Raw genomic sequence first — 27,482 nt, 5'->3', positions numbered from 1 at the left:
CCAGTAGGCGCAGTAATGGCTGTGGGATCCAGACTCCGTCTCCTGGCCGCGGCTCCAACCTCTGCTTGCACGACGGCAGTTTCCCAGAGAATCCACGGCAAACGAAACACTTCTCCTTTAAAAAAAAAACACACACACACACACACACACACACACACACACACACACTCGGCCGCTTCTGAGAAACATAGAGCAGTCACTTGCAATTATAAGTCACGGGGGGCTATGATGTACAGTCCTGTCAGAGAGCTCGACGGCCCACGAGGCAAAACAGCATTTGATCATTTTCAGCGTCTGTATCTCGGACACGCAGTTCCAGGAGGGCAGACGCTACTTTACTCGACTTTAAAATCTAATTCATCGGCGCAATTCGTTTATCCTCTTTTCCAAAACATGTAGATTTTATTATCAAAGTTGCATCCTCCTTTCGCTCGCTCGCTCGCTCTTGAGTCTGGATTTCCGCGTCCTCGGCCACGGACGGAGATTTCCGCCCCCCCCTGCCTTTTCGGATCCGCCAGCCTTAAAAAAATCAAAATAAACCCTTAATTAAATATACATCGGCTTCAAGATAACTCAAGCTGTGCTGTATTTCTTTAACACTCCGATCGGTCTTGAATGTACTTTGCTATACTCTTTATTGGATTTATTTTATGATGACTTCTTCCAGCTCTTAAAGAAATGTCCTTCAACATATTGCATTAATGTATTGCTCCTTTTCTCTAATATTATAAGCTCATTTCTTTGCGTATTTTCGCTGTTTTTTTTTCTTTTTTTTTTTTCAGATTTTGATTTTCTGCAAAGTTTGCTTGTGTAATAACAAATCAACATGTAACAAAATAAGCAAAGGTGATTTTTTTTATTTTTACATAAGAATAGCAAAAAAAAACCAAAACAAAATAGTTTTTCAGAGTCTGAAACAGTTGTCCCCGTCACATGACCAGCTTAGAAAGGCATTTTCCACACCTTGAGGTACTTTTTCCAATTATTTCACGGTTTGCAGGTACTTTCTTGCCGATCCCAAGGAACATTTTAGAAGTAAAGTTTCATGGGATTGCTTACAAACTCACTCATGCAGATCGATTTGGAAAATCATCGGTAAGAAAAAAAAAAAGTAATTAAACAAATGCAGGCGGGAAGGGGGGGGGGGGGGATTTTATTTTAAAAGCGCTTCCACCAGAGGGTCCCGGCCTCAGGGAACCTGTATCTGGAGATTCCTGCCGGGGATGAGCTCTTCAACCGTCTGTGTGTTTAATATGTATCAAACGGCTGTGGGCGAAAAAAAAAAAAAAAAAAAAAGCCAAACATTTGCAATTGTTCATGACAGATCTGACATAAGCAGCCTCTCATCTCGCTCTGAAGCCTGCTGTAAACAAACCCACTGGTGATCAACCAACCCGACTTAATCTCCCACTTAGATTTCCAAACAAACCCAGACCTGCATGCAAACATGACTACAGACACACACACACACACACTTCACAGTTCTTGAATCAGAGTCCGTCAGCAGAGAACAAGTTTACAAGATTAGATGTTTGGCATCAGCTATCAAAGCAAGCAACAGCAGAAACACAGCGTCCCTTAAAAAGGGATCGTGTGTTTCTGTGCATGTGTGAAGGTTTAGTGTGTGTGTTGGAAATGGGGAGGAGGAGGAGGTGGGGGGGGGGATCTAAACAAGCTCCAACAGCCCCTTTGTTGGCGGGGCGCTCCTGGAGAGCGTGTTGATGGAACTGCATCGATGTTGGGATTAGGGCATGCCTCCGTGATCAAGTGCTCAAACACTAGATAAGAGTGACAGAAACACCCTTTAATCCCGGCTAACCCTTCCCTAAATAGGACGCCGTGCCACCCGGCTCACTGGCAGGAGAGCCGGGGTTTTAAGGAGCAGCTCAGAGCTGACGTTCAGTCCGCCTTGGACGCAGCCATGTATTTCATTCTGCTTCCTCGGACGCCGTCGGGAAGCCGCGGAGAATCTGAATCGGGGCATTGATTTACCAATCGCTTTCCACCTGCAATCGCACCAATACAATTCAAAGATCTAGTATTTTAATGTTCACGCTGACAGACTCTGTACCATATTTGTAAACGCGTGCTAATTATGGTTGTCAAATGGCAGTGTCTGTCGCCGCGTCTCCTGATGTCGCCTGCTAAGCTAACAGCTAGCACTAACGCTTCTTCTCGGATATTTAGAGAACGGTTGTGTTTGTAGGAGCAGCTGGGACGCGTCTGGAGAAAGTGCCGCCTCTTTTTTTTTTTTTTTTTTTTTTTTTTTTTTTTTTTTTTTTGGTTTAGCTTGCTAATTCAACGGGCTGCGGAGCTGTGTGCATCGAGCCTCCAGGGTCATTATTTTACTGAGTTGAATTCTCAAGGAGGGAGACAGCCAAATTAGCAAAATCAGACATACAGGAAAGAAAAAAAACATAGACCCGTCGAAGGACCGGGGTAATTGAGGATAGCTGATGTATTCGCGCGGCAAGCGAAGGCAGATATCCTGCGTTTGAGGTGAAAACTCAAAGCCGGACACCGCTCGCTGTGACCTTTGACCCCTCCAGGCAGCACCGCTCTGGAACCCCGGCGTGGTCGGAGCAGACCGGAGACTCTGTTGACTCACATCATTAAAATGACCGGGTTTGACTGAAATCCCCGATGAAATATTCATGCAGACATATTTTCCGTATGACGGTTTCTGTGAATTTTTCAGTCGGGAAGCTCTTTTCTCAGCTAGAGGACGCGGGACCTCCGACAAATCCATGTCAGAGGTTCCACAGGGTGGATTTTGGGATGGTCCTTCCCCATGGACCGCTCTTCACCCAACCATCTGAGGCGTCTGGTCTAGGACTGTTTATTCCCAGGTCCATTCAACTGGATGAATCCTGGTTCACAGTGGGTGTGTGAGGGGGGGAAAAGCTGCTCCTACCAAGATACGACACCTTCCAGAGTTCTAATTTTCTAGTTTAACTCGGATATCACCACACCTGTTCGGAGGGAGCGATGTGTTCTCGGGATCTTTGCTCCAACTAACAGGGAGCAAGTGGTGAGATTAAAAAAAATAACCCCAAAAAAAAACACAGATGGGAAAAAAAAAACAACCCAAACCCGCCATCCATTCGCAAGTTTCAGCCTGACTTTCCTTTTTCATTTTCACCCCGCTTTCTCCCAGCCGGGCCGCAAAACTGTCGAAATCGGATGTTAAAATACCTTTGCTGCAAAAACCCATCAGTCTGAGGCTGACGTGTGAAAAGATATTACAAGCAAGGCTTTTCTTTTCACAAAGACCCCCCTCGCCGCACCGCCTTCCCTTCAAACCATCTCAGATCAACGCTTTCAGCTTCTCATTAGAGAGGAAAGTCTTCCCGAGTAGGTTTTACTGACAGCAGTAAGCTGATTTGCAGATTTATTCCCCCCAAGGCATGACTGGCATGATCTTTATTTGTCAATTCATTAATTGCAGCCTCTTCTTTTTCCCAGTCTCCGTTTCACTTTTAGATTAAATTCAGAGCCAGAATGGAGAAAATGATGGGAGTAGTCAATTACCATAAGTAGCGTTGAGAAGCATCGCACGGCGCTTCTCTCCTCGTGGTGACTTTACCACGGGGTTTCGGAGCCTTCCTGTCGGGGGAGGGGTTTTTTTGTGTTTTTTTTATTCCGATGACGAGCGCAGCCCTGAATTTCGGGGTTAAAGTTTGCAGGGAGTCTAAACAGTCACATGACCTGAGTGGATGCCGCGACCGGTGATGAACAAATGCTAAACTTAGCCAGGTTGAAGTGGGATGGGAGGGGATTCGGCTCTACTTTAACCACCCCGAGCCTCCGCCAGCGCCTGCTGCTACCGGGGCAACGACATCAGCCCCGCATAAAGTCTCGCCATGCTCATGGATGGCGGCTACGGTGCCTTCAGAGATGTGCTAGCCGTCAGTTAGCAAGTTATGCTAATGCCGAGGGGCCGTGGGCGGATCGGGACGAAACCTTTAGAGCGGCTTCCTTCCGGGACCCCGATTGGTCTCCACATGTGGTCAGGAAGCTCAGTAGAGGGTCAGGAAACAGCAAAACCTCCTGCAAATCAAATGAGATGTTTGAAAGAAAGAAATGTACATGAATCTAATGATGATTCTTCATATTTGTGTAAACCCCATGAGCTACAGCAGTTAGCTTCCTGATCTGTACCGTGACAGGGAGTGTTTATCTCAGGATATTTCAGGATATCTATTGATCAGAGATGATCTGGCACCTTCAGAGCGTGAATAGATACAGGACTGTCTCAGAAAATTAGAATATTGTGATAAAGTTCTTTATCTTCTAAAAAAAAAAAAAACCTACTTTTTCATCATATTCTAATATTTTGAGATAGGATTTTTGAGTTTTCTTCAGATGTAAGCCATAATCAGCAATATTTAAGTAATAAAAGGCTTGCAATATTTCACTTGATTTGTAATGAATCCAGACTGGATGACATTTTTGTTTTTGTAATTGCATTACAGAAGATAAAGAACTTTATCACAATATTCTAATTTTTTGAGACAATCTTCAGATAGCACGGCGGGGGAAGTAAATTGTCATAGCAGCCAAAAAACATCCAAAAAACCCCCCCCCAAAACAATAAAGTAAGAAAAATTTAAATACAAAAAGTAATACAATAATAAAAACCACAGTCAAAGCGCTCCGGATCTTGTAACGTTCCTTCAACCTTTTTCACCAGTTTGTCCAGCCTGCAGAAAAGAAGATGGCGCTCGCAACAACAGACTGATAAAACATCTGGAACGTCCTGTTCCCCCCCAGATCCGCCGCTCGTCTACTTGGAAAAATTAGGAAGACGCGAGCCGCCGACAGAAAGAAAGGCAAGTTGTTACCTCTGGAACGACAGCCTCCTCCACCGCTGTTAATTCCTGCCTAGATTAAAAACACCTGTTGGTAAACAAGACAATTATTCGGCGGTGTCGGACGGGGAGCCGCGTGTTAATCATACATGCATCCTCCCGTGTTAAAAGGCAACCTGATATTCCCCCGCAGGATTCCCCCTGATTAACTCGATACTCCAGACTCTTTAACATTCATCGTACCGCTGAATGAGAAACTGATCTCCTGCATGCGTGCATGTGTGTGTGTGTGTGTGTGTGTTCCTTCCCCAAGATCCTGGAAAGTGTATGCATAAAACATCCCGGTCCCCAGCGTCAGCACAATTAGCTGTTAAATAAAATGCTTAGCCCACAACGCTTTTGCAACATTTTAATTAGAGCGAGCGGTTGAAGTGAAGGCTCTGTTTTAGTAAAATAAACAGCCCTGTTTGCCAAGAAAAGGCTCCCCAGAGGAGGAGGCAGGGAGCCGGGGTTGCTCGGGGCAGGAAACGGAGCGATGGCGGCGGTTTACCCGTGGAGATAAGGGATGTTTATATCTTCGGAACAGAGGTTTTTTGTTTTGTTTTCCAAATTGCGAATGCTTCCTGAAGCTGCCGAAGTACCTGCGCCGTCACGTGTCCGACGCGCTTCCACTGGAATATCTGTAAATGATGTCAGACGCCCGTCTGTCTGATCTGCAAAAAAAAAACCAACTCAGCGATATATAAAATGCGTTTAATTTCATGGCAGATACGGTACAGCTGAAAGGACTGCTGAGTAAAATTAAATAAAAATGAAATAAAATTTGGTATAGCTGAAAGGACTGCAGAGTAAAATTAAATAAAAACTAAATAGAATAAAGAAATAAATAAAAATGAAATAAAAATGAAATAATATTAAATAAAAACGAAATAAATTAAAAAGAAATAAAACTAGCCGGATAAATAAAAACGTTAGTTATGTAAATAAAATAAAATGATGGGCGTTGAGGTAGATAAAAATGAAATAAAATAAAAATAGATAAAAACGAAATAAAATAAAAATAAACAAAGACTAACCAGATAAATAAAAACTTTAGTTCCGTAAATTAAAGAAATTGACCGATGTTGAGTAAGTTAATTAATGAAAGTGATATTCATCTGCATCCAGGACCTTTGGTTGTATATATCTAGAAAAGAAAAAAAAAGTAAAGCCAGTGAGATGCTGGAAAACAAAAACAAAACTAAATCCACGCCGAGGAAAGTAATGAAATATTCTCATTTCTCTCTTTCTGGGAAGGAGGATTGTGACGAGGTTAGTTTCTGCTTTTGTTTGTTTGTTCATCCAGTTGGTGCTGAAACATAACATGAGCAGATAAACGGAAGTTTAAGAGCTGCAGCAGCCCTGCATGATCCCTATGATGAGGAGTTAAACCCTAAGAGGACCCTATTTTATTCGCTTTTTTTTAAGGCTTCTTCTCAAGCGGCCTCCTGCTCTGCAACTTGTAGGCTTTTGGAAACGGTGAAGTTCATGTGGGACACAAAAAGTCATCCGGTCATTCGTTTCTCTTGTTCCTCGTAGCCTCGTCTCCCACGAGGAGCCTCATATTTTCACGCGCCTCCTCGCTACGGAAAAGATACGGCGTAAGCGACTTGACGGGTCTCACTCGGGATGCGCCCGAGAAAGGGTCCAGGCCGGGTCCGAGACCGAGCCCAGGCCGAACGGGAGTTTTGTGAACCCGGAGCTGCGGGTCCGAGTCGGGTCAGGACTCCGGTCTTCTTCTTTTCCTTTTTGGTTTTTCCCTTCAGGGGCGAATCAACCTTCTCCATCCAAACCCTGGTCTCTGTATCCTCCTCTCTCACACCTACTAACTTCATGTCCTCTTTCACTACGTCTCTCTTGACCTCCAATCCCAGCATCCGTCTACCGATATATTCACTCTCCCTCCTCCGTCCGTGACCCGACTATTCTCTGACCTTCTCTCCAAAACATCTACCATGTGCCGTCCCTCTGATGGACTCATTCCTGATCCTCTCCATCCTGGTCGCTCCCAAAGAGAACCTCAACATCTTCACCTCTGCGACCTCCAGCTCTGCTTCCTGTCTTTTGGCCGTCGTCATGGTTTCTGGATCATGCAGCATCGCCGGTCTCACCGCTGTCTTGTCCACCTTTCTTTTCATTCCGGCTGATCGTCTACTATCTTATCGTACCCATAACACTTTTCTCCACCCATTCCAACGCAATTTCTTTGCCTCTTTCGGTATTCGACCCACAGAAAGTTCTGGATATGGACTGTTCATACAGTCATACGAGCTAAAGGATAGGAAAAAAAAGTTATTTTGTGCTTCGGCCAATGGATTGACCGTCGTCTAGACCAGGGGTCGGCAACCTTTGACACCCAAAGAGCCATTTGGACTCGGTTTCCATGGAAAAGAAAACACTGGGAGCCGCAAATAATTTTGACGTCTAAAATAAAGGTACCACTGTATATATTGCTTTTTATTACCTTTACACTTTGTAGCGTGTTGCTTATGAAATCCACAAAGTGCTACTGAGAAAATTAAATATTATTTATAGAATGAACACATTTTGAACATTTTGAGCTTTGGGCTTTCAGAGCGTGTAGCGTAACCTTGATCTGAATTTTTATAAATAGATTGCGAAAAAATCACTGTCAGTAAACAATGAAAAATAAATATTTGGAAAATATTTTCATAAATGTTTATTTTACCTGGTTAATGAGACTTCTGCTCGAGACGATACCGGCTTCCGTGAGTGTGACATTTATTTTGAGCGGCGAAAAATAATAAATATAATTTTATTTTAATATTTCAAGATCACAATAATCTTCCAACTTAGAACTAAAATTAAAAAAAAAAAAAAGGAACCAACACAAACAAAATACACTTCACTCGTCTCCTTGACGCCCCCCGAGCCGTCGCAGGAAGTGACATCCCACACTTTGCAAATCACCTCGTCATTTTGCACACGGGGCCTGTAAGATCATCGCAGAGCGGCATGTGTGTGTGTGTGTGTGTGTGTGTGTGGAGTCTTCATGCAGCGTCTGAGCCGGTGGATTTCTGACCGGCCTTCAGGCTGACGGCGTCTCTAATCTGTGTTTCCCGCGGGGTGGACAGCGTGTCGCTGGTTTCATGCCGTTAAACATGGACTCGTCGCCATAAACCCAGGTGATAGATGGTGACAGTTACAGTCTCTGCGGCCAGAATACGGCTTTGGCTTCTTCCTGTTTGGGTTACGGACAATAACTCAGCCTCGGCGGACAATAAAGTGTAAGGTTTTGCATCATGATTAGATAATAACAAGAAGCCTGTTTATCTGGCCGTATTTATTCATTCCGGCTATATTTGTAAGGCCAAGCGAAACCGACAACGTCGAGAGGCTGCAGGTCAGAAATCCGACCCGGCAAAACCCAGCAAAACCCCCCCCAAAAAAAACAAAAAAAACAAAACAAAAAAAGTTCGCCCGGCAGAAATAGTCTTTTCAGAGGAAGGGAACGGATCCAAAGGAGAAAACAAATCACGGGCGGGCGATGAGAAAATGACTGAAATAGATAAATAAGTGATCAATAAAAAGCACCTTTAATTATCTTTATATTTCCCTCCAGGGGTTTTATATAAAAAAAAAAAAAATTAAAAAAAAATGCAATCTCAGTCGGAGCCCCCCCCCCCCCGACAGACACTGATGGATTAAACAATCATAATACTTTATGTCTCCATTTAAAACCAGTGGGTTCATTAATGCAAATTAAACCAGAGCGATGAATATTAATGTGTGTCAGAAAGAACGCGGACGGAAAGAGAAAGTTCCCCCGAAGTTTCACTCAATTTTGGAATCCTAAAACAAGCACCACGATGTGGAGTATCAGTCGGGGAAATAAAGATCAGCGCCGAAGTTTAATAAAAATAAATGTGCTTTAGAATTCTCAGTGAACTGAATGGCAAATATTAAAAGTAAAACTACTGATTTGGCCGACTACTGTACAAGGATAGTTTTAGTCGCATAACCTCAAGTATGGTGGAAGTGCATAGCAGTAATTCTACATTTATCAAGGTGATGTGTTTTTATTTGTTTGATAAGATAAACTTAATGATCCCCATAGGGGAACTTCCTTTGTCACAGAAGCGTAACATTTAAAATGTCAAAAAAACAAACGAAAAAAAGGTAAAATAAATACGAATGTAAATATCAATAGAGACAGAAGATAGACAGTCAGCAGGGATAAAAACGGACGACATAAAGGAACAATGAGGGTGAAAAATAAACAACCAGAACTAAAGGACGATAGAAATAAAGTGACAATAGCAACGTATAAAATAAATCAACAAAAATAGGCAGGATGTACGGCGGGCTCACATCCTGGGACCGACGAGGATAAGAAAGACGATGCACAAATGCGCACTTATTTGAAAGAGGGAAATTTAACCAGGTCACTTCTGCAAAACAAAAATTTTACACCCCTGCACGTCTTCTGGTGTCGTCCGCTCTCGGCGAGTTCCCCCTCCGTCCGCCGGGGGGCAGTATAACCCCAGAGGTGAGCACGCCGGGCCGCCCAGCCCGGCCGAGCCGGCGTCCTCCAGCGGGAAACGTTGACCTCCAGCGTGGACGAAACAGACCGACCGGCCTCTGCGTTTATTTCGTTTGACCGCTTCTCTGCGTTTCAGCGCATTTTTAGAAGGAACGCCAAAGCGGATCACCGGATGCAATCCCACGCCGGGGTTCGGGGAAAGCAGACGAGTCGCCAAATAGAAGCGTTTCACACTGCAGGGAAGACTTGACTTTGATTGTAAAACTTTTAAATCTTGCTAAATGTTGGAACATCTTCTATCTGCATGTCGGACATCATTTCATTTTTTAAAACTTTTTTTTTTTTTTTTAAGTGCACACACAGACACTCATGTTTTTCAGGTCATTTTTTTTTAATTGCTTGATTTATTTCATATATATATATATATATATATATGAAATAAAAAAAAATATAAATATATATTTATATATTTATAAAAAAAATATATATATATATATTTTTTTTTTTCATTTATTATAACTTTTTTCAAATCTACTTTGTGCAGATTGAAGGTCATGAAAGAAGGGCCTGGAAATGAGAAGATGTTTCAGCTAATTTTCTTTTGTATTTTTAAGGCCATTCCTTGATGATTTTAAGATATCCGGCAGATTCCGAGGTACATTGTGTGTGTGTGTGTGTGTATGTGTGTGTGTGTGTGTGTATTAAACAAGAATGATGGCTGCTTTAATTACACTTTTAAATTAGTCTTATATTTGGTCCGTTCAGCTTGTTATTTAATAGCTCATTCGAGTGGAACAATCCTTTTATTTCATTATCCTTAAGTTTCCTGCTGACTTTCGGGACCTTTTCGTGTCGTTTCGCGCAAATCCCGTCCGGTTTTCGGTCGATTTGCATTAAATATCCAGCATTCCTGGTCATTTTTTTGTAATTTTTATTTTTTTGCGCAAAGGACTCTTTGCTTATTTCTTTGAAGGTGACAAACCAGCAGTTAGTGGACATCAGCTCTGGTGCAGAGATGACTTTTTTTCTCCTTCTTCTTCTTCCTCTCTCTCGGCCCCTTGTCTCGGCGGCTGCCGCTATTTACAGCCACATAATACCAGCCAGATAAACTCTTTTGATGTCGCGCAATCTCCGATCTGGTCCCCGTGTCTTGGAGGGGAACGGGCTTAGACACGGCAATCAAGACGTATTCACGTGAAGGGCGCTGACTGATTCCTTCGATTATCTCTCGCTGCAAAGTTTTTGATTCCCCTCCCTTTTTTTTTTTTTTTTTTCAAAGGGGGTTTATTTTCAACACGGCCACAAATCGGCCGTGTTTTCTCTCAAAGTAGTTTCCGTTATGGGAATTACGGTCGAAGTTTGGAGGGAGCTGGCGGGGAGCTGGATCGCCGGCCCTCTGAGAAATTATTTTTGGCCCCGGCGAGGGGCTCCGAAAGCGTAACAAGATATTTGGTTTTGTCTGTGTTTGTTCAGTCTAATAATTTTTGAGGGGTTTAGCCACTCGGGAGAGAGCGCGAGGGATCACCTGGCGGCTCGGAGGAACATTTTGGACGCAGAGTTCGGGGATAAACCGAGAAGAATCGGCGAGATAAGAAACGTCGATCGATCGCGAGACGGGCGGCCGGACGCATCCGTCTTGGAACGCGGGTCGGGCCGGTGTGGAAAAAACATTAATACCCCGACGCTCAGAGAGGAAAGGATTCAAAACTTTACATAAATATCTCACCGTGTCTTGCGAAGCACGGGAACGGAGTGTGTGTGTCCAGTAAGACGAGCGGCTTGGCTTCGGTCTCCGACGACATCTTTTAGGTCACGTATCAATTTTTGTTCGAAATCGCCGGTAACCGCTTCTTTCTTTCCGCTCCGTTTCCTAAAGATTGGTAGCAGATTTCGCCTGGTAGACTTTTTTTGTGGACTTTTAAAAAAAAAAAAAAGCGACGGGTTCCGACAGGTTCTTTCTTTATTGAGGGAGAATTCACGGCGCCATGTCACGGGGAGACGGTATTGGACGGATTCTGACAAACGGCCCGGCCCGGAGCTTCAGCATCCTCTGACAGATATTGTTTTTCAATACTCTGTTCTCTGAGAGGGAGCGGGAGAGGGTGTGTGATAGTTCGTCAGTCCAAACAGAGTCATAAAGTGCTGCATGGTTAAGCCTGATGAATTAATAACAGGGAGGCAGATGGGTCCCAGGGGCACTGTGGGAGCAGAGCAGCATGGAGAGGAGCGAACCCACACACACACACACACACACACACACACACACACACACAAACAGTCATACACTCATTAGCATTTGCTTAAAGTGAAGTGTAGGACGGAGAGACACCTGATCCCGAGGTGGAGGTGAACCGCCGGCTGCTTTGGCGCGTCTCTGACCTTCGGCGCGTTCGGCGTGCAGCCGTCATCACAACCGCACGCGGTCGCTAGCGAGAAAACGGTCGCTGATTCCGACGGGATTTGCCGCTTTGCGTTTGACCCGGTGTGGAAGAGGAAGGATGGCCGCCCAGATTCCAGCGACGAAATCCAAATGGTTTTAATTGTTCGCTCAAAGCTGCTTTGGGATGAGGATGTATCTTCGGATTAAATCGTTACACTCCGCACACACACACACACACACACACACACATTGATTCTCTGCAACGGCGGCGGTGATTTGAAACCAGAAGGCCCGGAAATTGTGGACGCCATTGTTCAGTTGTGTAGGGAGCCATGCAGATATGACGTTGTTGTTTTTTTTTTTTTTTTTTTAATTTCCAGCGGTTGTAATGAAAGAAATCTTTGTTTAAAAAAAAAAGAAAAACAGAAAAAGATCTAAACAAAGTGGAAGTGCACTTTCAGATCGGGGTTCGTCAGTGAGGACGGAAAGACGTCAAAGTGGTTGGTCAGGCTGAGCGGCGGCAGCCAATCAGAGCTGCCGTGACGGAAAAGGCGGGGTTTAACCCGGAAGAGTCACCTGTCAATCACACATGGAAGGAAGACTGAGAACGGGGGGGAAACACAGGTTATAAGCTGATAATTACACCACACACTGCACAACACACACTTTACACTACACACTGCACACCCTGCACCGTACACAACACACTGCACAACACACACTTTACACTACACACTACAAACCCTGCACCGTACACTACACACTGCACAACACACACTTTACACTACACACTGTGCAGCGTGTACTTTACACTACACACTCTGCACCATACACTACACACTGCACAATACACACTTTACACTACACACCCTGCACCGTACACTACACACTGCACAACACACACTTTACACTACACACTGTGCAGCGTGTACTTTACACTACACACTCTGCACCATACACTACACACTGCACAATACACACTTTACACTACACACCCTGCACACTTTACACTACACACTGTGCACCATATACACTTTACACCACACACTGCCCATCCTGCCCCGTGCACTACACACTCTGCACCGTACACACTTTACACTACACACTCTGCACCGTACACACTTTTTCACTACACACTCTGCACCGTACACACTTTAAACTACACACTACACACCCTGCACCATACACACTTCACACTGTGCACCACGCACTTTACACTACACAGTGCACATCCTGCACCATACACACTTTACACTACACAATCTGCACCGTACACACTTTACACTACACACTGTAACCTACACTGCACACTACACACTCTGCACTGTACGCATTTTACACTACACAATCTGCACCGTACACACTTTACACTGCAAACTTTACATAACACACACTTTACACTCCACACTCCACAACACATACTTTACACTACACACTAAACTTTACACCACACGCTGCTTACGTTACACAGTGCACACCGCACACCATAGAACACGTCTTCGTGTGTGTGTGTGTGTGTGTGTGTTTAACTGTGTTGTTTTCTAGTATTCATTGCAATCCTCTCCAATCCATCCTGTTTATTTTCCTGATGTTTGCAGATTCTGCTGGAGCTGTGAATTTCCCCTTGGGGATGAATAAAGCACCAACCTATCTGGTGGTCAAACAAAACCCAGCCCTGTTCCAGCATCTGCAGTAAAACGTCCGGGAAATGGGGGGAAAAAAAAAAAAAAATCCCAACTTGACTCACTTTCCCGCCGCCGCCAAGGACGACGGGAGCTTTCACACACACTGCAAACACTGTGTAAAACACACAACGCGCCGGGTATTTGGCTGTAATTCACCAAGTCACTGATGTAGTATAATGGCAGATGAGAGCGCGAGCTGATGATACACTAAAATGAGATGCCAGCAGAGGCTGTGCGGTAATTTACGATGGGCAGACGGGTCAAGGTTGCCGTGTAATCTTCTGTCTGATGGAGAGCAATAAATGGGTTTGTGTGCAAGGAGAGTGTGTGTTCCCCGTGTGTGTGTGTGTGTGTCGGGGAAACAGAAAACGGTATTGAATGTAATCTTATTCCGTTGTTTTAGTGGATTGTTTTTGCTCCAGGTTGTGTTAAACCCCCCACCAACACCACCACCTCGACGACGACGACGCCCGCTCGCGTCCTGGACCTCCGGCGCTGGTAAATCACACACACGGGGGGGGGGAGCCGTTTCATCCTGGCGCGGAAAAACTAATCAAATTCTTCGGCGGGTCGGATTTCACTTTCATCACTGACACGTTTTCGCCCCGTAATATTTGGTGTTTTCCGCGAGCCTCCGGAGCGATATTGCGGCGACCCAACTTTCTGACCCTGGTTTTAACAGGGCAGTAATGTTGATTTATCGCGTTTAGGAAAGGCAGCTTTATCGTGGTTGTTACGGGAGGATTAACTCGGTTCATGAAATCGGTACGTTTTGACCGGCTCCTTCTATAAACCCCCCCGAAAGGCCGACCAGCGGATGAATCCATCGTGTCTTCGGCAAAGTCACGAGAGAGCGAAACGCCGTCGAGCAGGAAGTCTGGCCGGTCAAACCCGGGCGCCGTTCTGGATCCGGACGCGAAGAGGCGTCGGCGGGTTTTTTCGGAGAGGGAAAAAGGGACTCGGTGGGATTTATCACGTGCGAAAGCCGCGGCTGATAGAGGAATGAGAGGTCTGCGGCCCCGCCGAGGAGCTCGCTGGCTGCCGCTGCGGCCCGGCTTTGCATTTGATCAGGGATGAACCGATCAATCAAAATGTCAAGATCTAATCCTCTTCCTCTGAGTATTCGTGAGGGCAGTATCAGTTTCATGCCGCTGCTCCGAGGCGGACGGGGTCATAAAGCGCCGGTTAGCGTATTTACGCTTCTATCCTCAAACGTCGGGACGATGATCGGTAATCAATCGGCACGGCCAATAACCAATACGGTCAAACACTTCCCCAACCCTCCAAATAAACATGGCGCACCCGCCCCACATTCCTCCGTTCTTCACGGATTTCGGCTGAAAAACAAACACAATCTTTGATTTGGATGAAAAAGAAGCCGTATTGTTCAAGTTAGGATATTTGAATCAGCGACTGATTGATTTCGGTTTGACGAAATACAGCTGAGATTAATGGTAATTTACGACGTGTCCGCCTCTGATTAATACGATTTTAAGTTGTGTGTGTGTGTGTGTGTGTGTGTGTGTGTGTGCGGGTTTATCACCAGGCCGCCATGCCTCCTGTCTCCTCGAAGGACACGTCTCTTCCAACCTCTGCTTTTTCTCCTCTCTCTCCCTCTTTCTCTCTCTCCCGCCGTCAACCGGTATCTCAGCCCTCATCTTCGGCAGCGACTCGCTGAACGACAAATTAATCCCGTTGGAAACAAAACAAAATATCTATATTTGATGTGGCGGCGTTGAGGGTCGTTTGGAGATGTCACAACAACTCACACGTTAAAGGTTTCTTCGGCGTCTCGATCCGCCGGGCTGAATAATTGAGAATATTCTCTGCGAGTGTCGGGGCAGCGTCGGCTCAGAGTCTCGCGGCTTTCTCGCCTCTGACATGGCGGCGGCGTGTCTGCGGGGGGTGATTTCTCAGCCGCCAGGAGTGTGTGTGTGTGTGTGTGTGTGTGTGTGTGTGTGTTCACTGGACACTATCACCCGTGCAGCCTTTGAGTCTGTAAATATCAGCAGAGGAAAGCCTTTTGTATGAACATTTAGTAAGAAACGCAGCGATAAAATGACACGTGACAGCATCCTCACACACCTGTAGACACACACACACACACACACATAGACACACACACACTCACACACACAATCGTGGCAGCACAAAACCTTCATCTGTGTGTGTGATTGGTCTGTCAGGCCGGTGGCAATCACGCTTGTATGCATTTGAGTGTATTGTTTGTGCGTGTGTGTCTATATGTGTGTGTGTGAATGTTGGCTGCCAAGTGTGGAGAGCAGGAAGAGGAAGAGGGTAGATGGTTGGAGGGGATGTTTATTTATTCATTACCCAGCGGCCCCGGTGGTTTCAGCGGGACATGGCAACACTTGTCCTGGGCCCTTCAGTGGCGCCGTGTGCGTGGCCTCCTTTGGCCTTCGGCTCTGGCTTCCATTCCCGATGCCTTTTCTTCTCTGCTTTCGCATCAGAACCCCCCGCTCGGCGTTGTCCGTCCGTTCGTCCGTCCGTCCGTTCGTCTCGCCTTCATTTTGTCTCCCCCGCTTGCGGAAACATTTTGAAATCTAGTCAGCTGAGAGGGAGACGGAGAGGGGAGTCGGCCGAGCCCGATGGCTCAGTTCTTTGCGTTGAATTTCCAGAAATCAGGTTTGAGAAGGAGGGGAAGGCTGGGATCTCCAAGTGCAGACGGATCCTGAGGAGAAAGCGTTTGATGGCCGGCTGATGTATGAAAACAAAAGATTACCAGATTGTACAGTAATAACTTTACTGTGGTCGCATTACATTTCCCCATTAAAATGAATTGAAACGCTATGAATCAGTTCCGACCCCTGGTTTTGTTAGAAAATGTACTTCATAAATAACAAATAATGTATAAAAGACAATAATCCATAATGAAAGAGAATGTAAAGAAGTGAACTGGTTTTATGAAGTGTATTTACCCTGAAGATGGGATGATTTCACGTGTTGCTTTAGCTTAAACCCACCGGCTCCACCCTTCATGCTACAATGCTATGCTAAACGTAACTTTATGTCTAAACTCCATTTACGGAGGGAGTGAAGCCGCTCCTCTTTCGAAAACCGTCGACCGTCTTTGAACGCCTCTCCCGACACCTCGTGCGTCCACATTCCCGCCGTCCGCCGCACCGAATCCCCTTAAATGTCGGCCGCCGCCTCGCGGACGACGCTCTCCGTCATCGGATCTCACCCACAACAACTTCTCTTCACTGACGAGTCCGCGACACGTGCGCCACGATTTTCTCTGCGCTAGCTAGCGCTGTTTGGCGCGTCGCGCTGTCTTTAAACGCCACTTCACGGACAGCGGCGTCCACGCGGGTGTCAAACGCTCACCTTTCTCGCTGCTAATTTGGGCTTCAATCACAAAGCTAACTTAGCCACATCTCGGAAAACGGGATGCGGTAATTCGTCCAATTGCCTGAGCGAAATATCAACAAGTGGGGAAAAATGAAACATCGCTAACATCCAAAGCAGCTGCGAGAAGTTTAACATCCTCTAGATATCAAATTATCTTTGTATATTTACTTATTTCTTACAAACCCGAATAGCAACATGGCTAGCGGGTTTGATTTTCAGCAACACTGCTACACGGAAAAGCCGAGCTGTACCTTTGTTTTTGAAAGACAAACTGTGTGCATGGCCCTGTTTCATGATGTTTAATGGTAAGCAGTGTGCGTGTGTGTGTGTGCACACGTGTGTGAACTTGTAGCCGAGCTTAGACACTCAGCCTGGGGGGAAAATATCACAGCGTGTGTGTGTGTGTGCGCGCGCGCTAATAGTCTCACCTTGTCACGGGGAAAATCAGCAGCCGTTGTCTCGCGCCTCTTCCCGTCATGCTTAGCTCAAAAGACTCACACACACACACACACACACACACACACACACACACACACACAGGTAAATGGTGCACATTTTTACCGGCATAAACAAAGTCGTTTGCAGAATTGCTAACATCTACTGCCACCGTTGCTACTGCGACTGCTACAAATACTTAGCTAACGCTAACGCTACCGCTAATGCTAGCGCAATGGCTGTAAATCAGAAAGCCGTCTATGTACATGCCGGTAAGACGAGACCCCCGTGCCGACCCCTCACGGCGGGAGACCATCGATCCCTGCGACAAAAGAAGCGATTGAGCCAAAGATCTGGCTCGTGACCCTTCCCTCCGCGCTGTGTTCAAACCCCGGGCCGATCAATGTGGGGGGGATCAATTCCTCAGGCTTTGGGGTGTCAAATGCGATGTGGCATGGCTTTGGCCGGCCTGCGTGGAGGAGGCGGCCGCCGCTTCAAAGCCCTGCCGCTCTCCTCATCAGTCAAAGGATTCAAATCAGCGTTCACCCCGGTGATGAGAACCGAGGGGGTCCGAACCCCCCCAGGAGACTTCTGAGCGGCTTCCCCGTCCGTTCTCCCGTTCTGGAAATATCACACGCTCTCAATTCTTTCTCATTTTCGCCGAAATGTTTCTTGCAGACTTGCCGGCGATGTGGTTGCTTTTCACAGAACGTCTGACATACTTTAATCCTCTCCGTCCTTAATTTCATGTTTCCGCTTCATCTCGGGTTCAGGAGCGAAACAAAGGGAAGGGCGTACGGAGGAGGAGGGGGGGGGGGGGGGGGGGCGGCGGTTGTGGTTTAGAAACTCTCCGAGTTAAAAAATGAAAAACACAAAAGAATGAAAGTTTAATTGAAAAATAAAAAGGATGTTTTCTCATAAAAACACTGGAAATGGGCCGGGCGGGGCGGCGTACGGCGCCGAGCCTCGCCATGTACCTGAGGCACTGCAAAGTGTTAACATGGAAAACACATCAGGGCCGCGGAGGGAGGGGGGGGGGGGGGGGGGGGGGGGGGGGGGAGGAAGGAGCGAGCGAGCCGACGTGAAAAAACCCGTCCGATTCGACCCGATTCGCAATTAGCGTGCAGGATATGAACGCATGTCAGCGCCTGGGTCACCTTTATTGACCTCTTTATTTTTTGTTTCATTTGGAAACATGCAAAGTTGTGTGTTGGAGTGGAGAAGAGGTGTATAAATGATTGGAAGTGGAAAGACAAAGTGTGCGCGCGCGCGCGCGTGCGCGCGCGCTGTGTGTGTGTGTGTGTGTGTGTGTGTGTGTGTGCGTGTGTGATCTGTGCAAGCTGAATGGACATATACACCACCAGTGTGTTTGTGTTATTTTTTTTATAATAATAATAATAATAATAATAATAGTAATGATAATACATAGGGTTTGTATAGCGCTTATCATGGTATTCAAAGACGCTTTACAAGTGTGTGTGTGTGTGTGTGTGTGTGTGTGTGTGTGTGTGTGTGTGTGTGTGAGTGATCTGTGCAGGCTGAATGGATATATACACCACCAGTGTGTTTGTGTTATTTTTGTTTTTATAATAATAATGATAATACATAGGATCTGTATAGCGCTTTTCATAGTACTCAAAGACCTTTTACAAGTGTGTGTGTGAGATCTATGCATGCTGACTGGACACAAACACACACACACACACACAGACAGCCATCTGATAATGATTCATTAGCTTTACATCTGGAAACACACAGTTTTATTCATTCTTTTTTCTTTTATTCTTCTTCTTCTTCTCCTTTGGGTCTCCACATCCAATCACCTTCCTCCATCTAATCCTCTCCTCCACCTTCCCTGCATCCACGAAACCTCTTCTCTGGTCTTCCTCCTCCAACCCATCGCATCCTCCCATCCAGATCTTCTCCTCTGTCCACGTCCAAACCATCTCAGTTTGTTTTTTTTATCTCCAGAACATCTACCATTTGCTGTCCTTCTGACGGGCTAATTCCCGATTCTCTCAGGAGGAAGAACCTCCACATCTTCTTCCAGCTTCTCCCCAGTGTCTCCAACCCAGACACCACGTCTCCGCTTTCCCCTTCCTCCTGGCCGATCCTCTTTTCTCCACCTGCACCGTTCTCACATGGATGTCGAGAATGTTCGTATAAACAGCAAATAAAAGTCATTTATAGAAATCTGTTCAGTGACAATCGCTTCCTGACTTCCCCACAATTATCTTTTTACCTTCAAGAAGCGCTCGTAAAAAAAAAAAAAAAAAAAAAAAGAGGGGATTTATTCTGGTGTGAGGACGATATGAACCCGGCTTACCTTTTCACCCCCAAAAAACGAGCGAATCGTGTTTTTCTGAAAAATAACCCGACCGGTAAACGCGGCCTTTAAATCTAAAGCGAAAAAAAAAAAAAAAAAGGGGGAGCGAAATAACGGGCGGCGTCCTGAAGTCTATAACAATAAAAAGTCTTTAATATTGCATGTGCGTCTTCAGTGTGTTTTTGCGGGCTGTTATCCGGCTGTTGAAATAAAATATAGACACTGGAGCAGCGCAGGGCATGAAACAAATATGTGGATAAAAGGGCGGCGAGACGACTGTCATTCCACAAGAGATTTCCGTCGAGACGCCGCGAAACATCCGCCCACGTTTCCAACGGAAAGATGGTCCTCGTGTGGCGGCGCAACGTCATTCCTCCCCTGGTTTTCTTTTCTTTTTTTTTTTTTTTTTTTAAAATAAATAAATGAATCCATCGGTTTAGTTTGCTGCTCGGAGGAGGGCGGGACGGGTTCGCCGTCGATGTTTCCCCGCTCGCCCCGCGATCACACGCTCTGCATGTGTGTGTGTGTGTGTGTGTGTGTGTGTTTACGCTGATGGATAAGATGCGAGTGTTTTTAGATTAGCAGCATCCCTCAATGTTGCGTATGGGATGTGAGCAGCAATAAAGAAAACAGAGATAAATCCAGGCCGGGAATCTGTTTCAGCGCATTTCCAATTCGCCATTTTACTCCCTTTCCAAATACACTTGTAAGCGTCCCACCTGGGTTTTATTAATCACAACCCTGATTTGTTTCACGTTTATCGTCTGCCTATGGGCCTCTTGTACCGCCACCTACGCGTGTGTATGTGTGTGTGTGTGTGTGTGGTTAAAACTAGGCAGCTTAGGAAAAAAAAATAAATGTACGGCACGGTGGCGCAGTGGTTAGCAATCGAAGCTAACAGCACCGAGGACGCCGGTTGGATCCCAACAAGGGTGTTTTTCAGCGTGGACTTGTGCGTGTTCTTCCTCCTGGTTCCTCCTGCAGTCCAGAAATCGGGGGAAAATCGCCCCGAATGAGAGGGTGGATTTTGGTTTCTAGTCTCGACCCCCGACTGCAGGGTAAATTGCAGACGACGGACGGATTAATGGTCGTTGGTTCGCTTCCCGACTCCTCCTGCATGTAGAAATGTCCTTGAGCAAGACACTGAATCCCAGTGGTCTCCGGTTAGTGCTTTGCGTTGCAAAATAGTGAGGCTTCAGCAGTAATAAAGTATTTCATAGCACCGGCACACACTTACCGCTGCATAAACACGGATCAATGATCGGTATGGATTACCGCCTTTCAAATACGGCTCGATACGAAGACCGGAGACGTGAAAGTGGTCTAAATCCAGCCGGCTGGAAATGCACCGCGATGAGGAACAGGAGCAGGAGGAGGGATTTGAAACGGCCTTAAAGCGTTAAGGAGTTACGGCGCGCGTCTTTCCGTCCCTTCTTCGGGGAAACCAGGAAAGACTTTTGGCACAAAAGATTCTCGCGAATCCAGCCAGGCGGGGTAAGGAGAGCTGGATTTATTAAATTTGGCTCCTGCGGCGGATTAGAAAGGACCCTCACCTGCAGAAGTCGGGGGGGGCGAGCGTTTCGGTGCCAGACGCCGATCGCGGCGCCGTCGCTTCACATCCTGGTTGAGCCGCGACGTAGGATTTTTAATTTCCTGTCGGGAAGGGGGGCAAAGTTGAGACTTGTCAGGCCCTTGATGAGTCTAACTGGAGGAATAAAGTGCCTCCAGCAAAGTTTTTACACTAAGGTGTGTTTGTTTGCGAGGTCTGCACAGTGTCTGTTGCACACACACACACACACACACACATATGCATGCACACAATTTTCTTCTGTTCTTTCATGATGAAAGGGAAGAGCGTGTTTGTATTGCATCGCCCGGATTCCCAGATTCTCCCACCGCAGAGGGTTGACTGACGCAAAGAGGAAGGTGGGGGGAAGAAAAAGAAAAGAGCAGGAATTAGTCCGTTAAATATCTCAGGGACTTTTGCATCTTTGCCTCCTCGGAGTCTTTATATCAAACTTGTCAAAGCATTAAAGTTTGCAGGAAGCCACACAGGCAATCACACGGGCAAAGTGACAGGAATGCCCTAAAACTGTTAGCTCCCCTTCTTACACACACACACACACACACACACACATGCAGGGGGAGCCTGGGTTGGAGTGTGAAACAACGGCGAGCCCATCCGCTAACAGCAAAACAACACACCCGGCCATTTTGAATAGAATAGAATAGAAAAGGCTTTTATTGCTGTTGCATTTCAAAAACACAACAAAATTGTGACAATTGAAATGATAAAAACAGAAAAAGGTAAAAGGCGACAATATAAGACACAATATGACGATGTATAATGAATAGAAAGCGATACAAGAAAGTGGGATGTGCAACTGGAGCAGTGTGTGTTCAACTGTAAGGAAAATTCAAGCTTTTTTTTTTTTCTTTGAAAACAGGTGTGTGTGTATGCATGTGTGTGTGTGTGTGTGTGTGAGAGCTGCTGGAAGGGGAAAATGCAAATACTGGAAATGAACTGCCACTTCAGAAAAACAAAGCAGAACACACATGCGGTGCGCATATCTCTGCAGCCTCACTGTACTTTCTTCACACACACACACACACACACACACACTCGGGTCACTGGACGTTCAACTGTAAAATCCACTGTCCGATTTTTCTCACAACTTTTTCTCCTGGTCGCCGCTTTCAGACTTTTATCGCTCGAGAACGTAGGAAAATAGAGGTGAAATGGCGCGGCGGCTGCACCGAGCAGCAGGTACATTCAAGACATCCCGCAGGAATTTTCCAGTTTTATCTATTTTTTTTTTTCTTATTTCGGTTTTCCCAGCAGCGTCGACTTTCTCTCTCCCTCTCCCCTTCCTTACGTCCCAATTTTTTCCTGCAGAACGTTCATCCGACTCTTCCACTAACACCCTCATTTCCATCGTCTGGAATGTCGCCCTTCCAGCCTCCTGCGTTTGCGATGATTCCGCTCTCCGTCGCCGAAAACCATTAAAACACACAAACCGAAAAAGCTAACGTGCAATCTGTCGGGGGGGAACGTGCAATTTAGTGCTCTTTATTTTGGGATCTTAGCTAATCAGGTACACACACACACACACACACACATATCCTTTTTAAAGGACATTTAATCATAATAACATGTGAGCTGCGGTCTCCTGCTCAGGCTGCACCGCATCCACCAAACTCAATATATTCACTTAAAGTCAAATACGTCAAGCCGATACAAACTCCACGACCTCTGGTTAAAAGCCCTGACCGGGTCTATTTAGTCGCCGCTGAGGTCATCGGAGCCCTCGACCCGCCGTCTTAGCTCAGATTACGCCGCCGCTCGCTCCTTCGCCGTTACAAGATCAAATCATGTTTGCGGATCCGATCCAGAACCTGTAGCTAATAGCCACCTCAGCCGGCTCGGCTCCGGGACGCCGTAATGGAACGAGCCGAGCGGCAGTGGATTTACTGCCGTTTGGCCCCGGGCTGTAATCAATCCCCCCCCCCCCCGCGAGAGGCCGGGCCACAGAGTTCACCGTTTGCAGGTTTCGATAAGAGGAAGCCGAGGAGGGACCTTTACTCGGGCCCGATGTCGGGTTCAGCATCAGATAAAGCGGCTGATTGGATCCGGGCGCTGCGGGGAAGGACGATGTCGTCGCCGCCGCCGCCGGGTCCTGAAATAACACGTCAAATGGTGCTGTTTTCCTCTTTTTGTGCGTTCAAGCCCTGAAGTAGTTGTGCTTGTGTGGTAGGGGATACTTTCCAGACGTTCTGACAAAGAAGGATTGCAAATTAGGGATACCCCTTAAGATACCAATCACTTTATATGCAATTTTTTTTTTTTTTTTTTTTTTTTTTTGTTTTTGAAGATACAAAGTGCGATTCCAATAAATTTTATCCTCGAAATACAAAAAAAAAAAAAAAAAAAATCATGATACAAGAAAGTCAAAATTTTGATTTAGCAAGTGGCTCTTGTGTGGCATCATTTTATATCTTTTTGCTTATTTTGTGTATTTCTTTTATTTATCATCATGGGCCCTAAGCAGGCGGTGAGCCCAGAAAGAAGATGCTCTCCACGAAATAATAGCAAAGCAAGAATCTGTTGTACGTGTGACTGATATATATATATATATTTTTTTTTAATGTTTATACAATTTTCTACTATTATTCATTATTGTTATGTTTTACTTGAAACTCTGGCACAACAATTTCCTTCGGGATAAATGAAGTTATTCTCATTCTTATCACACGTGAATATAATCGCAGGGAATCCACGATACGTACCGCAAATTCATCTGTTTTCTCTTAAGTTAAATGGGGAAAATTAATTTAATCAACATACGAACCCACTTCCCCATTCAATCTGTATCTGAAGGGACCACTTCTGGATGGTGACATGTATGCTTGTGTCCATTCATTGTCTTCACCCCAAGAAGGACATAGATAAAGGCACATTCCCCCTCTGATCCACTGGTCTGGACAATGTAGGGCCTCCGGTGAACTCCCAAAGAACCCGGAGAACATGGAGACCCCGCATAGAAAGTCAACCGGGGACCTTCTTGTTGGCAAGGGGGCGGGGCTTACCGCTGTCATATTTCTTAAGAGGACTCGCGATATCGTGACTGACTGAGAAGAAGTTGGGTCTGTGATTTCCATTCAACTTCAGCTTCTCGGAGAAACAAGAGTACCAAGGAAGGCCGGAGTGTCCCGAGCTGAAAGGAGTGGCCAGGGCAAGGATGTGAAAATGAACCGCAAACACTGCTAAAAAAAAAACCCAGTCATTTTATTTCTTCTTCTGTCTCCCGAAGTCATGACGAGCGGAAGAACCGGGCGGTAGAAAAACACAAACCCTCATAAAACTGCTGATCTTGAAGGGATTAACTTTCTGGTTTTTGGTAATTGCGCTCCCTGACACTGACGAAGTACTTCTACATGGGCGGTGACAGGCGTCTTTCAGCAAACCCATCGGAGCAAGTTAGCTGAGGTCGGGGAGGGTGGAGGGTCGAACGCCTCCCGCGGGATCCACCTCCGCCCAGGACAAACCGCCGGATGATGTCTCCAGCAGTCGGCGATGCAGAAGCACCTCGCGGTTCCGGTCCGGCGGTCAAGCAGGTTCTCCGGGTTCTCCGCCCTCTGACTGAATAGTTGGTAGTAGCATGTTTCGGGAAGACAAACCAACCGTCCGTTGTGCGGAAAAACGCTCGTCTCGTTGTCCGGCTTCGTTTTCGTCGTCCGAGAGCGTCGGAACCTAAATTCCGGAGCGTTTCGGGATCATAAATACCCCCTTATACATAACTAAAAATTGAATTAGCATATAACAGCTAAACTGAGCCGTTTATTAGTTTTCGAAAACGCCGTCCACCTTTTACCGTCTCTTCGTGTATCAATATTTACAACCGCGGACCCGAAAACACAGCGTGATACTTTGAGGAGCGATAACGGCCTCTCGCCCGCCGACTCGCTCGTTATAATCCGAACCTCACATGGATTTCCGGGTTATCCGTGCAGGAAAAGAGAGAGAAAAAAAAAAAAAGCAAACAAAACGAGAAAAAGCGCTCTCCCGTAGCCGAGCGTACCGTTCCGTAAACGCGGCCCCGTCATGTCGCGTAAATTAGACGAGTATAGAGCTGCGCTCGTCTGCGGCGCCATCACTCCGCCTTATTTAATTGCCTGAAAGGCTTCAGCCGGCTGCTGTTAGATGAGCTCTGTTTGTGCTCGGCTAACCTCTCTCAGGTGGCTTCTCAACGGGAAGGCTGATGAGAGGGGTATATTAAGGCTGTTAAACAGTTGAGGAGGGCCGGGGGCTTCTGGGAGCCCGGGAGAGACAAGAACCTTTATTGGAAATGTAATTTTTGTTTGTCTGCAATTACCTCCCCGCTCATTTGTTTTACAGACGCTGTTGTGAGCGCTCCGGCGGATCCTCCCAAGGATTGCTCTTCGGAGGGGATGCGGTTTATTACAAATGGGAAGGCTTTCATTGCAGATTGCCCCTGCGCTGGGCCGAGGTACGTGACCCTTCCCGGGCGAGCCGGCCCGGATTCTACCGCTGGGGGAGGAGGAGGGCTGATTGCCTCCGATTGTGTTTCTAAATGAATTACTAGCGGCTAAGCGGCGACCGCTAGTCGTAAGGATGCGCGGAGTTCGCGCATCGGCATGCGGCGTATCGCGCGCAGGTTTGCATTCCTTTCAGGCATCGAATTTAATTGTTTTTAATTGCGCTTGATGGTTTCGACCGGAACCCCAAAAGAACAACGAAACCCCGCTCGTTATATTTTTACACACTTCAATAAGGAAGACTTTGGCTCGGCTGTCTTACGCGCTAATTCGGCTGTTTTTTTTCCGCAGCTAGCCTTGATGATTAGCCGTCGCTATCCAACAGTTTGCTAACACGTGCGGGAAGGCCGTCGTCCGACGTCTGCAGGACGAGCGCATGCGCTCGCGGGGGCGGTTCGTGAAAAATCGTCCGCAAAATGGGATAAACTACCGATTCTTTTGCGGTGCGGGAAAATCTCGGTGCATTTTTTCACCCCTCGGTGTGTCCAGGCGATCCGCCGTCTGCCGCGTTCTCGCTTTCGGCTCTTCTCCGATCCGATCGGTCCGGGAAAGACTGTTTACAAATGTGTACGACCGGATCAATACTCTGGCTCTAGAAACCGATCAGTAGTTTGTCATATCTGCTTTTCCGATGTCGTGCCGGGGTTGATCGGGGATGTCCGATTTAAAATAACGACCCGTCCGGTTCCAACAGTTTCCCCCTTTAAACTCTCGCGTTATATAACATCCGGCCATTTCGGCGCGCCTGTTACGGGATGATAAACACCGGACCGGGACATTTTACACGCCGCTGCTCGAGACAAATAAGGAATTCCGGTTGGACTCTTAAGATTACAATCTTTCCCCAAAAAGTAGCGCGTGGAGTCCGGTTTGCCCCGGATCCTTTGCATGGTAGCGGTAACCAAGGAGGGGCTGCACCGCCGCCCCATTAAGGACATTTCGCCAACGGATCGGAGAACAAAAGGCGCTCCGCCATCAGAGAAAAAAGAAAACGGACTCCTTTCCCCTTGTTCTCGAACCCATTTTTTTTTTTTTTTTTTTTTTGTCCAACGCGCATTCCTTTTTTTTTTTTTCCCCCCTTCTTTTCTTTTTTACCCAGTAAGATCCGGAATTATCTAATTGTAAGTACATGTTTTCCAGCGAGTTACTGCTAATCACTTTTTCATCAGTGAAAATGTCTTTAATAAGGTCACCGCCCCTGACCCCTGCCCCGATAAAAGACGAGGCCAGGCTCAGCTATTAGTCCGGCCCCACACTGGGAGGCACCATTATCGCTCAAGGATGATGTTGTCTTGGAGGGACGGGGGAAGGGATTGGGGAGTGTGTGTGTGTGTGTGTGTGTGTGTGGAGGTGGGGGGGAGCTGGGGAGTGGGTAATTTGATTGGTGCAAAATTAGGGACCCCTCTGCTGAGGTATTATGGGAGAGTTCCTGGTGGGTCATTTTAGCTTCACTTCCTCCATATTTCTCAGCTTGATTAAAAATTGATCGGCCGCGGCAATGTGAATATATTATTGGGGCCATTATTCACCCCTGACAGATAATTGGACGGTACACACAACTCTATTTTCGTTGGGGGCAATGCCATCACGTGTGTGTGTGTGTGTGTGTTCGCCCTCTGTGTGTGTGTGTGTTTGCATCCTCTTGCAAGGAAAGCATGGAACCGGCAAGGCGAGCACCGAGGGTGGACAAGTTTTTCTGTTTTTCCAGGCGAACGTCCCTCCGTTTTTTCATCCTCCCCCCCGCAGTCTTTGTCTCTTCATGATGGATTTGTTATTGAAACATCAAGCGCGACATATAATCATTTTTCTGCTAATCATTCATGACCGAGTCCTATAAAAGTTGAAATACCGTCTGGAAATCCATTGTTGGGTA

At 46.4% G+C, this 27,482-nt stretch overlaps 1 long non-coding RNA gene across 1 annotated transcript in view; it reads left to right on the top strand.

The window, feature by feature from the left end:
• LOC147236772 (uncharacterized) overlaps window positions 1–27,482 on the top strand; it is a 74,817-nt gene that overhangs the window by 7,806 nt on the left and 39,529 nt on the right. The window contains exons 3-5 of the long non-coding RNA XR_015108806.1: window positions 4,694–4,832; window positions 13,842–13,917; window positions 25,449–25,560. This is a non-coding gene — a long non-coding RNA (uncharacterized LOC147236772). The remainder of the gene's footprint in view (window positions 1–4,693; window positions 4,833–13,841; window positions 13,918–25,448; window positions 25,561–27,482) is intronic.

Source organism: Fistularia commersonii, chromosome 2, assembly GCF_037954325.1.
Source record: "Fistularia commersonii isolate RoL2024-O1a breed Wild chromosome 2, RoL_Fcom_v1.0, whole genome shotgun sequence".
Taxonomy (NCBI): domain Eukaryota; kingdom Metazoa; phylum Chordata; class Actinopteri; order Syngnathiformes; family Fistulariidae; genus Fistularia; species Fistularia commersonii.
Note: the sequence above shows the minus strand (reverse complement) of the source record. Positions and strands in the feature narration are given on the sequence as shown.